At 40.6% G+C, this 15,852-nt stretch overlaps 1 pseudogene; it reads right to left on the bottom strand.

Moving 5' to 3' along the window:
• Window positions 1–227: 227 nt before the first annotated feature.
• LOC117414605 (histidine ammonia-lyase-like) lies at window positions 228–14,238 on the bottom strand (annotated as a pseudogene).
• Between the last annotated feature and the right edge of the window lie 1,614 nt (window positions 14,239–15,852).

Below are 15,852 nucleotides of genomic sequence, written 5' to 3' on the forward strand. Positions count from 1 at the left end.
ATTTCTAGACCTTTTCATCCCTGTGTCTGCTGTTAACAGGCTTAAACATTGATACATCTTTCATCCCTGTGTCTGCTGTTAACAGGCTTAAATATTGACACATCTTTTCTAGTTTTACAGTAGGTTGGTTCTCAGAATAAATGTGTATATCTATGATACATTTACTAAAAAAAGATCTTTCACTAAAACTAGCCCCTTCTGTTTTATGAATGATGTAAATCTTTGACCAGACTATATATTTTATGGAAAGATAACAGAATGGAAACCCATGAAGTGCACTGAATTTCTGTTGTTCACAGACACAGAGTCAATGCAAAATTGAGAGACTTGAGACATGGGTTTGGAAAAAAAAGACCCTTAACTAAAGAACACACCTAATTATCATTAGACAAGTACGATAATTACGGAATGCTGCCATTTAACAGCACCACACGACACAAATTGGCTGTTGAGCAGAAAATTAGCTTTAGTCTTTTTTCATTTGATTACATCTGACCAGGGTCTGAAATGGGATGAAAGCTTGATTTGTAATGTGAAGTTCTTGGATGAACTTTTATTAAATAAGTTACGTGCACAGATAGCAAAACCTGTGGAAATCATGTGAAAATGCTGTGTCAGACCTAATATTATACCATACAACAGAACTTAATATTATTTCTACAGTTTTTAAGTTTCTAACTTGTTACCAACTTATATGTACTAACTAATTATGCAAGTTCCAGAATAAAGTAGTAATTCGATTGCTGCAATATGATTATTTTTGGGGTTCAGAATTGTAAAAAAGTTGGCAGGCATACAAAAAGCAAGTGTGTTACTGGTGTTATACTAAACTGGATGTAAATGTTTAAGACAAACACGTTTAAATTCCTAACAAAAAAACAAGTCCTGCTTTTAAATCCTCAATTTAGATTTTTATATTTATTGACCCATTTCGATCAGACCTTTACAGTCATAACTGAGGTAGAAACCAGACTTTTGTATTCACAGCAAGCTTCATTAATAAACTCATACAGGATATGTAGTTTAGAATATGTAGATACATTTGGGCATTTTTTTCATTTACCAGTGTTTATACTGTGAAGTATTATTCTAAAGCAGTGTTAACAGTGGTAGATAAATAACAGTGATAAGACGGGTAGTGGGTTCTCCCATGCTACATCAGTGATCACTCTCGTTGCAAAGACGTTTGCGTGGTGATGCTGGAGAATTGAGCACAAAGGCAGTTGTTGAGACTGGCCGGGATTCAGGGATGTGTTCCATTCTATATTTTTCAATGTAAGGATGTGCCACTTTCCATATCTGTAGGGAAAAAAGCAGAATAATTCAGTAATATATAACCGCAAAATATAGTAGTTAATTGCCTAGCAAGTTAATCATTTTATTATCAAAGTATGTTCCCAAGTTCAATGGATATTTATTGAAAACAGAAAATAGAAGCTTTATCAGAATTTAGCTTATAAGCAATAGGTACTAGTTTCCAATATAGTAGGTCATTGGTCTCATTCCGTCTGATACCTGGTAATTCCTTCTAAATATGTTTTTGGTTTTGTTTCAGAAACTAAACAGCCTTATATTAAAAGTCCCAAGCGTTATGATTTAGAAATTGTGAGTACAGTATGGCATCTGCTGTATTCAGACTTTTTGATATTTAAAATAGGAGACTCTGTTCCAAAACGCTGTCTTTAAATAGCTTGTAATACCCAATCATATGATGACGATGACGACTGTACACTGTAAGCTGGAGGAAGCTGGAACCATGTTGCTGGGAAATGTATATAATATGCATATACTGACACTATACAGAAGATAAACAGCCACACACTGTTAAGAAAATGTCCATTGGATGTACATGCAAGTTCTTATCATAAAGAAAGCTTTGTGAAGCTCTGCAGCCTGTGTTCCACTTGTTTTTTTCATTTTTAAACAAAAAAATTAAAAACAGAAAAATTAGCCTTTTTAATTGTTCGAGGACAGAAATTCAAAAAAATATGTATTTCTAATATTTCATATGATGACGATGAAGTTTATTTTTTGTATTTCTGTGTCTTTAAAATGGCCACAATCATTACTGCTAACAAAACCATCACACTGAAAATGTGACACTCAGCGCTGTAAAACACTTGGTGAAAAGGGTTGGTACTTATGACAATATGTTTTGGAGTATCATGAATACAGTAGTCCAGTATCAGGAATCCTCTTGGATTTATAGAACCAGCAGATAATTAATCATGTACAAAAAAAGTTGCTGTCCCTGGCTGACATGACCTTTTACTACAAGCTTTCTATAACTATCGTTTTACGACTTGCCTTTTGGTCCAAAAGCAGCCTGTGAACAACTTCAAAATCTGGAGCCATGAAGCGGTCTCTAATCCAAGGCCTGAAAGGGACAGTAGAACATTAGCCAAACATTAACTAGTCTATCTGGCACTTTTGTTAGAAAATATCTGGGCAAACAGGCTATTTCTGTTTAACTTACTTTGCAACGGAGCGCACAAGGTCATAGACCTTCTCCAATGGCGTGGTAGTTCTCAGGGGGCGTAAAAACTCAATCCCTTGGCAGGCTGCAAGTAGCTCTATGGAAAGAACTGAAACGACAGAAAAAGCACAGTTGATGTTATTTATTTTCCTTGGTCAAATATGCTAATACATTTAGCTCCTAGTCTGTAAACTTTAGATTCCTCACTGTCCTCCTTGGTTGCTATCATTGTGACAAACTCAGAACTGTACTTATATATATATATATATATATATATATATATATATATATATATATATATATACACACTATAGTACTTATATATATATTATTATTATTATTTGTTTATTTAGCAGACGCCTTTATCCAAGGCGACTTACAGAGACTAGGGTGTGTGAACTATGCATCAGCAGAGTCACTTACACTTACAAGTCTCACCCGAAAGACGGAGCACAAGGAGGTTAAGTAACTTGCTCAGGATCACACAATGAGTCAGTGGCTGAGGTGGGATTTGAACCGGGGATCTCTTGGTTACAAGCCCGTTTCTTTAACACCTGGATCACACAGCCTCCTCCTATACTATAGTACATACATATATATATATATATGCCTGATTCCAGCCTTACTGAAGCACCCCCAGATCATCACCGATTCTCCACCACATTTCACAGTGGGTGCAAGACACTGTGGCTTGTAGGCCTCTCCAGGTCTCCGTCTAACCATTAGACGACCAGGTGTTGGGCAAAGCTGAAAATTGGACTCATCTGGGGGTGCTTCAGCAAGGCTGGAAACGGGCAGATTTGTTTTTGTGAAGTATGCATGAATCAAGCCAAGTACAAGGTTGTCCTGGAAGAAAACTTGCTTCCTTCTGCTCTGACAATGTTCCCCAACTCTGAGGATTGGTTTTTCCAGCAGGACAATGCTTCATGCCACACAGCCAGGTCAATCAAGGTGTAGATGGAGGACCACCAGATCAAGACCCTGTCATGGCCAGCCCAATCTCCAGACCTGAACCCCATTGAAAACCTCTGGAATGTGATCAAGAGGAAGATGGATGGTCACAAGCCATCAAAGAAAGCCGAGCTGCTTGAATTTTTGCGCCAGGAGTGGCATAAAGTCACCCAAAATCAGGGTTATTCCACCAAATATTGATTTCTGAACTCTTCCTAAGTTAAAACATTAGTATTGTATTGTTTAAAAATGAATATGAACTTATTTTCTTTGCATTATTCGAGGTCTCACAACACTGCATCTTTTTTGTTATTTTGACCAGTTGTCATTTTCTGCAAATAAATGCTCTAAATGACAATATTTTTATTTGGAATTTGGGAGAAATGTTGTCAGTAGTTTATAGAATAAAACAAAAATGTTCATTTTACCCAAACACATACCTATAAATAGTAAAACCAGAGAAACTGATAATTTTGCAGTGGTCTCTTAATTTTTTCCAGAGCTATATATATATATATATATATATATAATACAGTGTGTGTAACCCTCATGCATGTTCCGCGTCGCTTTATTTGTCCATATAATTAGCTTAGTGAATAGAGTGTCCACTGGTTCATTTTTTGCACTTCCCCCTGCAACGCAGTACTTCTGGTCATTTACCACCATTTACTGAATGAGGCCCTAAATGTTTTGCACATACCTAGAGAAGCGCTTATTCAATAGTGATTAAACTTGGTCTCCACAAGCCATTCACAGCTGTCTGTATGTCAAACTTACATTTTTACATGCGCATACAGTGGATTTGGGCATGGTGAGCTACATTGATCATTATTATTTTTTCTATATTTTTAACCTATTTGGGGTCATCAATTGATCGAAATTCTGCCACTGTTTAAATCATTAAATTCATATTTTGTACGTACAGAAATGTACTAAACAGACTCATATTGTATGGGATGGGTTTTCATAACACAAAAGACATTATCTGAACCATTTAAACAGTGGCACTACCTAGATTAGTTACTATTTTGGTCAATTAAATGGACCCTATTGTTGGGGTCTATTCAATTTTATATTCCTAATGGGGCCAATTCTTCTGTGCCTGTTCAATTTACAAAATGTAAACAAACTAACCGAATTGTTAAATGTGTGGTCTCTTGAGTACCCTCAAGGAATTTCCCATTTTCCTGCAAGAACTCACTGAAAACTGAACATGCTATTCACAAATTGGTTTTGAGATTTGTACTGTATATACAGAATGCACTGTCGGCATTGTTCTACCTTGCTCTACATGTTCAATCACTTTGAGGGCTTTCCTGGCAGCCCAGCCCCCCATAGACACGTGGTCCTCAGTGGAAGCGCTGGTGGACAGGGAGTCCACAGATGAGGGGTGGCACAGCACTTTATTCTCTGAAACTAGAGGAAAAAACATTGTGTTAATGTAGACCTGGGCCACCACAGCTGTACTAATACTGGCAACACATCGTGGCCATTTAAAAATACCCTGTTGACTAGCACTCTTAAAATTATAAGTACTCCTTAATAGCCTCATTAAATAAATAGCCCTGGAAGAAGAGATCTTGCCTGGGACTATATTATGAAATCTGCTCTGAAAGGTAGTTTTAAATGATGCAATATAGTGCTTTTAAGATGGCAAACAAACAACCAGTGTGAGGTGTTGTCTCCACTTACCCAAGGAGGCAGCCGTGCAGTGAGCAATCATAAAACCTGAGTTCAGTCCCCCTTCACAGACCAGAAATGCTGGGAGCTCGCTGAGAGAAGAGTTACACAGACGTTCAATTCTTCTCTCGCTTATTGCAGCGAGTTCATGCACACCAATCGCAAGGTAGTCTAGAGTAGTGTTCTGCGATACCTGATTTAGGCTACCTCGATACGATACCCTGCATAAGATCACGATATTCGATATTATCACGATTCTTTGAATTTTATGTCCATTACATGTTAAATGGCTGTCAAATAAAAATGTTCACAAGTACAAAGTGTGGTAGAGGCTAAAACTCACTTAATGCTACAGCATGGTGGAATGCTTGCTTTTTAATTTTATTTTCTGTTGAAACAAGTTCTCTTTTTATATAAGAAATACAGAAAATAGTGTAATCAAAGTCATTGCCACCAACTATTAAATACAACTGTAAAGAAAGCTTAGTATAAGAGACATTATTTTCTGTATATATTGTGTTTCAATATATATATATATATATATATATATATATATATATATATATATATATATATATATATATATATATATATGAGAGAGAGAATCATTACTTCAAATTAATTTTATAAAATAAGTTGAGCTGATGAAAAAAGCATTTCTGGCAAAGAACTTCTGATACTGTAGTACTGAAAACACTGATAACTATTAGAACATAATATTATGTTTCATCTTATTCAAGCCAAACGTCTCCTTCAAAACAACATTGCAGTGCACTATAAACATAGGAAATGTTACGCAATTTTATTCAGACCATCATGCGAGCGTGGATGTTAATTTTGCTAAGAAAATAAATTAGACAAAAGACTTTTACAACTATAGATTAGAGCACATCGTTTACCTGCTGAATCGCGTATGCACGCCTTGAACTATATATGGGGGGGTGGTGGACGGGGGGACGGGACTATGCAGCCTATGTACTGTACTGTATGTTTTTGTGCTGAACTTGCAACAATCAGACGTCCGTTTCCAGCATGAAAGCTAATTGTTTTACACACACAAAAAAATGTTTTACGACAAAATCCAAGGAATATATAAAGTGTTAACCATTTTTAACATGGAGTCGTTTTAATGACACGTCTGCAAAATATATTTTTGCATCTTGGTGAACTAACGAACGGCATTTTGATCCGCTTTTAGTGCGTTCCTATGTTCTCTTTACACAGTGCTTTTTTTATTGTACTATTTCAACTTCTTACACACACACACACACACACACACACACACACACACACACACACATATATATATAAATACTAATTGGGTGCATTATTTACATTTTTAAGACGAGATGAAATTCACAGAATCTCAATAATATGTAAAACAAAATAACTACAGTAAAAGTAGAACTATTTTCACTGTAACTAACTTACATGCTGTCGCTTCACTTCAACAAAGAGATTGGGGTGGCGATCTGATAAATGCTTAAATAAATTGGTGGTGTTTCCTCCCTTGTTTTTTACTTCTTTCAAACACCTCCTACATTTTGGATGTCCACCTTCAACTGGATTGCCGCTTTCATTTAATGGATAACCAAAATAGTTCCACACTACAGTGGAATTGGCTTTAGAAACCAGCTGTTCTCCCGCGTCCGCCATGTTGATACTTGGGCAGTACTGTAATTAAATTTTCCGAGAACGCGCAGCGCAGGAAAGTTAGTTTCTTCCGGTATATGCAAAAAAGTTCATATCGTTTTTAAAGCACACAATTAAAGTGTTGTTTTGAAGTCTCAAAAAAAAAATAGCCAGACCGAAAAACACGATATATCACCAAAAAAAAGACGGGATAAAAAAAAAACGATATATCGATTTTTTTTTTTTTAACCCGATATTAGGTATCATATAATTTTTGTATCATGATATTTCGATATACCGAAATACCGCAGAACACTAGTCTAGAGCCTGGAAAATGAAGTGATGCGTGAAGTATCTTAGAAATGCTTAGTTTTTTTTATATAAATCATACATTCCTCTACGTACATTTTTAAGAAAATGCCTGATTCTAAAACACATCTTTATGGTATTTTTGTTGCACTTTTTTTATTTACCACTACACAACTGTAAATAACCACAACAAAGATGATAAATAGTAATAAATAAATTATGCATACTTTAGCTGGGTATTCACCATGAAAATTTCCTCCTGCAATGGTTTCGCCTCTTTCTGCGAATACCATCTTCAGTAGTGGTTAAGGATGAAACTGGTTGGAATAGAAATCAGCATCGAAAAGGTATCATTTAAAACAATATTAAAGAGACTAAAAACACCTGTTCAGCTAGAACAAATCCAACAACCCTTTCATACAGATGGTCACATCTCCAATCCTTCACTTCTGGACTCTTCTGGTGACATTCTGATTAAAGGGTGTAAAGGATACAGGGTTGTCTGTGGCGCTGTTAATCTCTGTGTCAATGATATTCTTTACAAAAGCAATTGTGTCGTTCACCACTCCATGGACCTGAAAGAGAACACATGCTTTTATTCACACCCACTGTACACAGCCATTACAGATAGATATCTTTAAACACACATGACGAGGCTGTGTTGCAGTAAGTAACCTCTCATAGCGAGTGCTTTGTATTACAGTACCTGAGGGCAGCAGCGTAAAGTGTATGCATCCTGAACTCTGTCGCAGAACCTGTGGCTTTCTGTTAAAAATTAATAAATACATTTTAGCGTTTTCATTTGAAAAGCAATCCATTCTGAGTCCTCCGTTAAACTCTTCACCTGCAATTTCAGAGGGGTGGTGTTCTGAATCCAGAAGGGATCGGAACCTGAAAGCCACCTCTTTCTGCCCAGGGTGGGGGCGCAGCTCATGGATGTCTAGGAAGGAATGTAAAGAGACTGTCACTACAGTGCTTCATATCGCTAACCCAGCCGTACTCCCATTACTCCCATCATCCACTGTGACACGCACCACTGTCAAAGGCCTTTGTGGTTCCCTTCAGGACCTCCAGTGTCAGAGCTGCGATGATGTCAGCCTGTCTGGCGATAGCCAGGGCTCTCTCGACCGCCTCCGAACCCAGAGACGTGATCATCTGGGTTTGTGGCAAAGTGCCCGCCACTGTGTGTATTTCGTGTGTTCTGTGTTGTATGTTGCGTGTGTGTGTTAGTGTCGGTGTATAGATTGGTACACAGGATATAAACGGGTCTGTGTTTCACGTATATTTAAAAAGTGTAGATTTGTATTTAGGCACGGGATTGCACATCACGCACGTGCATTTAAAATATAATATGCGAGCACGGGGTTGCACAGAATTAATTCACGTGCTGGGATTCAAGTGAATAATTAATTAGTAATTGAATCCCAGCACAACAGTATATATAGAGACACATTTTCACTCACTGGGGGGTTGGGTGTTCGAGAGTGGAGAACGGGTGAGGAGAAGTAGGAAAGTAAAGTGAAAGAGATCGTAAATATAAGTGTTTGTACTCACCGTGTTTGTTTGTCTCCGTGCACCGTTTGTTAAGTGTAGTACGTTTTGTTTGTCTCTTTATTTTGGCGTATAGTGCCGTGTCCTGTGTTTTTGTTGTTTCAAACCTTTTATTTTCTGTGCTGTTTATTAAATGCTGAACGCGATCACGCGTTCAGCCTCACCAAAACCCCAAGTCTCTGTCTGTGTATTCCTTTTCTGGTCTGACGCCACCCACTCTGGCCGTCTTTGTGACACGTGGTGTCATCGTGGGATAGCCGCGCCTCCAAGCGTCAGACCAGGAGGGGTTTTGTTTAAAAAAAAAAAATAAAAAAAAAATATATATATATATATAATGGCAGAAGACGCCACAAAATGGCGGGACTGGTTCCTGGAGAATGCTGGGCTGGAGGCCCAGGCTCTGCCCATAGTCGTTCGGGCCCTGTGGATGATGGACAGTGAGAGATGGGAGGCCTATCAGCAGGAACACACCCCAAACACCTTGGAGGAAGGTGTGGAGTTTCTCCTCAGCTACCTGGAGGCAACGATAAACGGAACAGCAGCCCAGGTAGCAGGACCACCAGCAGAGGAGTACCTGCTGTCCCCATCTCCACCAGCAGAGGGTGAATGCCTGCTGGTTTTGCCTCCACAGCCCAAGCGGGAGGCAGAGACAGATAAAGAGGTGAAGGACAGGGAGGAGGAGTGCCGCCTAAGGGCCAGGCATCCACGGCGATGTAACAAGCCATCGCCGGGGTGCCTCCTCTGCGACCAGGATCACCTGTTCGCCCACTGTCCCTTCCGCAGTTATGGGGAGGAGCCTGAGCGTCCACAGCCCAAGCGGGAGGAGCCTGAGCGTCCACAGCCCAAATGGGAGGAGCCTGAGCGTCCACAGCCCAAATGGGAGGAGCCTGAGCGTCCACAGCCCAAATGGGAGGAGCCTGAGCGTCCACAGCCCGAGCGGGAGGAGCCTGAGCGTCCACAGCCCAGACGGGAGGAGCCCGAACGTCCTACGCCTGAGTGGGAGGAGCCCGAACGTCCTACGCCTGAGTGGGAGGAGCCCGAACGTCCTACGCCTGAGTGGGAGGAGCCCGAACGTCCTACGCCTGAGTGGGAGGAGCCCGAACGTCCTACGCCTGAGTGGGGGGAGCCCGAACGTCCACAGCCCAAAAGGGAGGAGTCGGTGCGTCCACAGCCCAAAAGGGAGGAGTCGGTGCGTCCACAGCCCAAAAGGGAGGAGTCGGTGCGTCCACAGCCCAAAAAGAGGGAAGTCGGGGCTTCCACAGCCATAGGACCCAAGCTGCCAGCAGAGGGAGAATGCCTGCTGGTCCCACCTCCACCAGCAGAGGGTGAATACCTGCTGGGGCCGTCCCAAGAGCCAGAAGGGGAGGAGTTACAGGCTCAACCCCCTGAAAATTTTTTGGGGGGAGAAGGGCAGGATGCTGGTGTCCCCCAGCAGCCTCTAGCTATGCTGTTGAAGGCAGCACGGCGCACACATGCCCAGCCGCCACAGCAGAGGGAGCCAGCACCGCCACAGCCTCCCTCTGAGTGGCCAGCATCAGCCCCATCGCCTCTGCCTCCACCACCACCAGGAGCAGAGGAGCTGGAGCTGCCTCTGCCTCCACCACCACCAGGAGCAGAGGAGCTGGAGCTGCCTCTGCCTCCACCACCGCCAGGAGCAGAGGAGCTGGAGCTGCCTCTGCCTCCACCACCGCCAGGAGCAGAGGAGCTGGAGCTGCCTCTGCTTCCGCCACCGCCCGGAGCAGAGGAGCAGGAGCTGCCTCTGCTGCCCGTACCTCCACAGGGAGTACGGTGGCCGGAGCCCCAGAAAGGGGAGCTGCCGGCCATGAAGAAGGGGGACGAGGTCTGGAGACCACTTTCCCCAGCAGCAGTTTCGCTGCAGGAGTTCTTGTGGCCGGAGCCCCACAGGAGGGAGCTGCCGGCTACGAAGAAGGGGGAGGTCGGGGGACCACCTGCCCCCGCAGCTTTTTCGCTGCAGGACGGGACCAGCATGCTGTCAGCCGTGCCACTACCGGCAGGGGAGCTGACAGCATTTCCAGCCATGGGCCCACTGAAGCCTCCCTTCCCAGCCCGAGACTTTGGTCTGGACTGCTGGGTATTTAAGGGGGGAGGTGGCCGTTGAGGCCATGTGTGCTTTGCACAGGGGGGGGTATATGTGGCAAAGTGCCCGCCCCTGTGTGTATTTTGTGTGTTCTGTGTTGTATGTTGCGTGCGTGTGTTAGTGTCGGTGTATAGATTGGTACACAGGATATAAACGGGTCTGTGTTTCACGTATATTTAAAAAGTGTAGATTTGTATTTAGGCACGGGATTGCACATCACGCACGTGCATTTAAAATATAATATGCGAGCACGGGGTTGCACAGAATTAATTCACGTGCTGGGATTCAAGTGAATAATTAATTAGTAATTGAATCCCAGCACAACAGTATATATAGAGACACATTTTCACTCACTGGGGGGTTGGGTGTTCGAGAGTGGAGAACGGGTGAAGAGAAGTAGGAAAGTAAAGTGAAAGAGATCGTAAATATAAGTGTTTGTACTCACCGTGTTTGTTTGTCTCCGTGCACCGTTTGTTAAGTGTAGTACGTTTTGTTTGTCTCTTTATTTTGGCGTATAGTGCCGTGTCCTGTGTTTTTGTTGTTTCAAACCTTTTATTTTCTGTGCTGTTTATTAAATGCTGAACGCGATCACGCGTTCAGCCTCACCAAAACCCCAAGTCTCTGTCTGTGTATTCCTTTTCTGGTCTGACGCCACCCACTCTGGCCGTCTTTGTGACAGGGTTCCATTGATGAGCGCCAGCCCCTAGGTAGCAAAGAGATGATAAACCTGAGACTGGACAGTAAAGATTACAATCCAAGTTAATATGCTTTCATCACAAACTTTCTTTTTACATTTTTACATCAGAAGTCAGATAATGTTGTACCTCTTTAGGCTTCAGTGATATAGGTTTCAGTCCATGGGCCCCCAAAACCTAAAGAAAGTATTTTTCATGATCAGTTCAGTGTGTAAAGGTGAATGTACTGGGTGTTGACTCTGTGAAGAAGTTATTAAAAACCTACATATTTGGCATCCGCCCAGCCACTCTTGGGTGACCACATCTTGCCCTCTCCCATCAGTCCCAGAGCCAGGTGAGACAGAGGGGCGAGGTCTCCGCTGGCACCAACCGTCCCCTTCTCTGGCACATAGGAGAGGCAGGAAGGTGCACGCAATCATCAAGGGGAATGGGTTACTTCTTTTAGTCATTTAGGTTATAATGTGCTGTATGTCGTCAATGCCACTGAAGGTCTGGTTACCATTGAAGGCTTCAATCATCTGATGGAGAGTGTCCAAGGAAATGCCACTGTAGCCTTTGGCCAAAACATTGATCCTCAAAGCCAGGAGCATTCGGGAGCGCTCAGGGCTCAGTGGCTTGCCAACACCTAAAATCAAACAAATTCTGAACCAATGCCAGACTTGTTTTTCCAAGCATGTGATAGGCTACACTTAATTTACTTTGTTTTTTTCCCCATTACCGCTTGTATCTATCACTCCTTCACAATATTAAAGCAATTTTGAGAAAAGGCGAAGATATTTCTTCCTTACCTGCCGAATGAGAGCGAACCAAATTCTCCTGCAGTTCCCTGGGAAAGAAAAGTTAGTTAAAGCTCACCATCTCAGATAACCATTCACATTACTATCATTCATGATTCCAATCTACAAAAATGGTTCTATTGATTTTAGGTTAATTTGTTTATAGAAATTGTAAATGCAGTGAATGGAATATAATGTATACACTTCAATTAACTTTTTAACTGCTGTGATGGGTAACAACTCAGTATGCTAACAGATTAGTCTTTCTAAAGGATTTGCCTGCTGCTGGGGTTGAGGTTAGAGTATTTATTTCAAAAGTTGGTGATATTTGGAAAGTTTATACAACCACTTACTTGAGTTTGCTATTTGGGATGACTGTTTGAGCAAATTTTCCAAACCCTGTTGTGATTCCATACACAACTACAGGGAAACAAAGTGTTCAAAGTTAATAAACCATTCACATACCTGCACTGGAAATGTCAAAAACATTACTTGGGAATAAAATGTCTTTTACCTTTGTTTTCTGTCACGATGTTCTCTATAATGCCCTTGACTGTCCGACCTTCTTTTCTGCTTCTGGGGTGAGCTAAAATAAAGCACCGATATTATAGTCGTATAACCAGCTGTAAAACGCGCATCTAGAATAAATTATCCAGTCATAACCAATGTGTCTCACCTTAATCATGTAGAGACCCTTTCGTAAATTGACCAGATCAGTGCTTGTAAGATTGTTCCCGTCCAAACTAATATACTGAATGCAAAGGTAGAATACGAACGGTTTATTTTATGAAGGGTTACTTAAAACGTTAACAAAATGGTAAAGGTATGGTAGACTTACTTCATTTCGTTCTCGATATGGGCTATTACTATGGGCAGTTATTAAGGTTATTATTATTATTATTATTATTATTATTATTATTATTATTATTATTATTATTATTATTTTGACACATCATGCACTGTAGATCACAACCAAAGTAGTACACATTTTAAAAAAGGATACAGATGACCGCTTCCTGGCTGGGACGGACTGAAGTCTGGAGACACGGTATCCCCGTCGATTACTAAATAAAGACACTCATGATATTTAGTCATATACAACGGTGTTGTAATAAATTAGCACATTAAATGATTTTCTATACATAAGAAATGTTACATAAATAGATAACGTTTTAAAAATAAAATGCATATGATGACTCTATGCTACACACTAGCTTACAAGTGATAGAACAGGAATTATTTTGATCATATTTTTATTGATGTAACAAGTAGTAAATATGTTTTAGTATCGGATCTGAAGAACACAAACTCAGCAATACAGTCTTCACAGTTAAGTAGTATTTTGTATGTCTAGAAATTAAACATAAAACGGGCTTTTTACAACACAGGTACCACTTAATATATTAAGAAATAAAAGGGCTAAAAAATACTGATGGAAGAAAACTAGTTTTTAGCTAAAATTTCTGTATGGGCTATATAAAGTGAACGAGGTTGCCCCTTATCAATTTCTACAAAGTCATTGTCTTCCAGCGTATCTTCCAAAGTATCATCCGCGTCCAGCAGTCCTTGCCCTTGGCATCTCCTTACATAGAAACTCGTCTCTTGCACGGAGCCGATGCCCCCATTATCCGGCTTGTTCTTTATGTATCGTTTCAGCGCCTCGAGACCCAGCCACTGCACTGTGCGGGACAGGTCCCTGCAGGGGACAGTCAGCCACTCATCCCTGACATGCACTGTGAATCGCGGCATTGTGCTTCTTCCAGAGGTGGAAGCTTGCAGTCCAACTCCAAACTGATACCCAAAGCGTGCTGCACCTCACTGTAATCACAATCAGTATGGTAGGGCGGGAACAGCCACAAGCCACGAGTACTGAGACCAACTGTGTATACTTGCAAGACGAACGACACACGCCTCACACCCCAAGACTGGCACCCTTAGGGACCTACCTAAATCGCAGTTTCGAGGAAATCGTGAAATTGAGGGATCACCGCGAAATTCACCTCTTAGGGGACAATGCATACAAACAAGTACTGAGAGGAAGAAAAAAAGAAACCGCGTTTAAATGAACCACTGCACAATACAAGCGACCCAAACTGAGTGCTTGATTAGATGAAAAACTGGTCCTGCAGCTTTTGGATTCTCCATTTCAGGCTGCAGAGTTGTCACAATTATCTTTTCAAACACACTTAAAGTCTGAGACTTGTTTACTTCTGATCATTTATAGTAGGGAAGTCAAGAGAAAATACAGATTTTTAGATATAGAAGTTTTATTTCCAGATATGTTTAAATTCGATGAAAACTCTTTGTAAGAGTCAGTTTTTTTTTGTTTAATTTAAAAGGGGGAATATATATATATAAACAACGTAACCAAATGAATAATAATTATAAAAATGAAAGTTAAATCATTGGTATAACTTCGGATGTACCGCATGCTAACCTGAATCTTTGTTACTTTTAAGTGGAAAACAATATGTCTGCCTAATTGGCATTTTTACCGTCATGTAATAGATATCTTTGTTATAACTAGCTGTAGTCGTAAGTAACCAGTGTTTACACCCTGTAGCAATGTCATCGTTATTTAATAAACATTAATTATAACTTGTATAAGTATTTGAAAATAAATCACATTAAAAAATATATGTGATTTAAGTAATTTCAGCGGACACTAACAAATGTTTCTAATGTATATAGATATAAGTTAAAGTTACACATATTCTATTCTTCTCTTCTGTCAAAATTTAAAAACAACTGTGCTTGCAACAACCATGCATATGTTTCTCCTTCTCAAATGTGACGCCTTTCTTTTTGTGTCGCTGTAGAGGTGGAGTTAGAGGCGGAGTTAAAGGGTGCCAGGCTTGGGGTGTCAGGCTTGGGGTGTGAGGCGTGTGTCGTCCGTCTTGCAAGTATACCCTTCTCAATGAAACCACTCTCACGCAGCACAGGCCTTTGGTCCAATTATTTTTTTTTTTTTAAATGGAGTATTTTATATTTACTTGTTAATACCACATAAGAGCTATTGAATGCCTTATGTAGCTTTATATTTAGGCTTAATGCATGCACATGGATTAGGGAGTGGTTAACATGTAGAAAACAGAAAGTACTGATTAGAGGAGAAACCTCAAAATGGAGCGTTGTAACCAGTGGTGTACCACAGGGATCAGTATTAGGTCCTCTATTTCTAATCTACATTAATGATTTAGATTCTGGTATAGTAAGCAAACTTGTTAAATTTGCAGACAACACAAAAATAGGAGGAGTGGCAAACACTGTTGCAGCAGCAAAGGTCATTCAAAATGATCTAGACAGCATTCAGAACTGGGCAGACACATGGCAAATGCCATTTAATAGAGAAAAGTGTAAGGTACTGCACGCAGGCAATAAAAATGTGCATTATAAATATGATATTGGAGATACTGAAATTGAAGAAGGGATCTATGAAAAAGACAGAGGAGTTTACGTTGACTCAGAAATATCTTCATCTAGACAATGTGGGGAAGCTATAAAAAAGGCCAACAAGATGCTCAGATATATTGTGAGAAGTGCTGAATTTAAATCAAGGGAACTAATGTTAAAACTTTACAATGCATTAGTAAAACCTCACCTAGAATATTGTGTTCAGTTCTGGTCACCTCGTTACAAAAAGGATATTGCTGCTCTAGAAAGAGTGCAAAGACGAGCAACCAG

This window comes from Acipenser ruthenus, chromosome 7 (assembly GCF_902713425.1).
Source record: "Acipenser ruthenus chromosome 7, fAciRut3.2 maternal haplotype, whole genome shotgun sequence".
Classification (NCBI taxonomy): Eukaryota; Metazoa; Chordata; class Actinopteri; order Acipenseriformes; family Acipenseridae; genus Acipenser; species Acipenser ruthenus.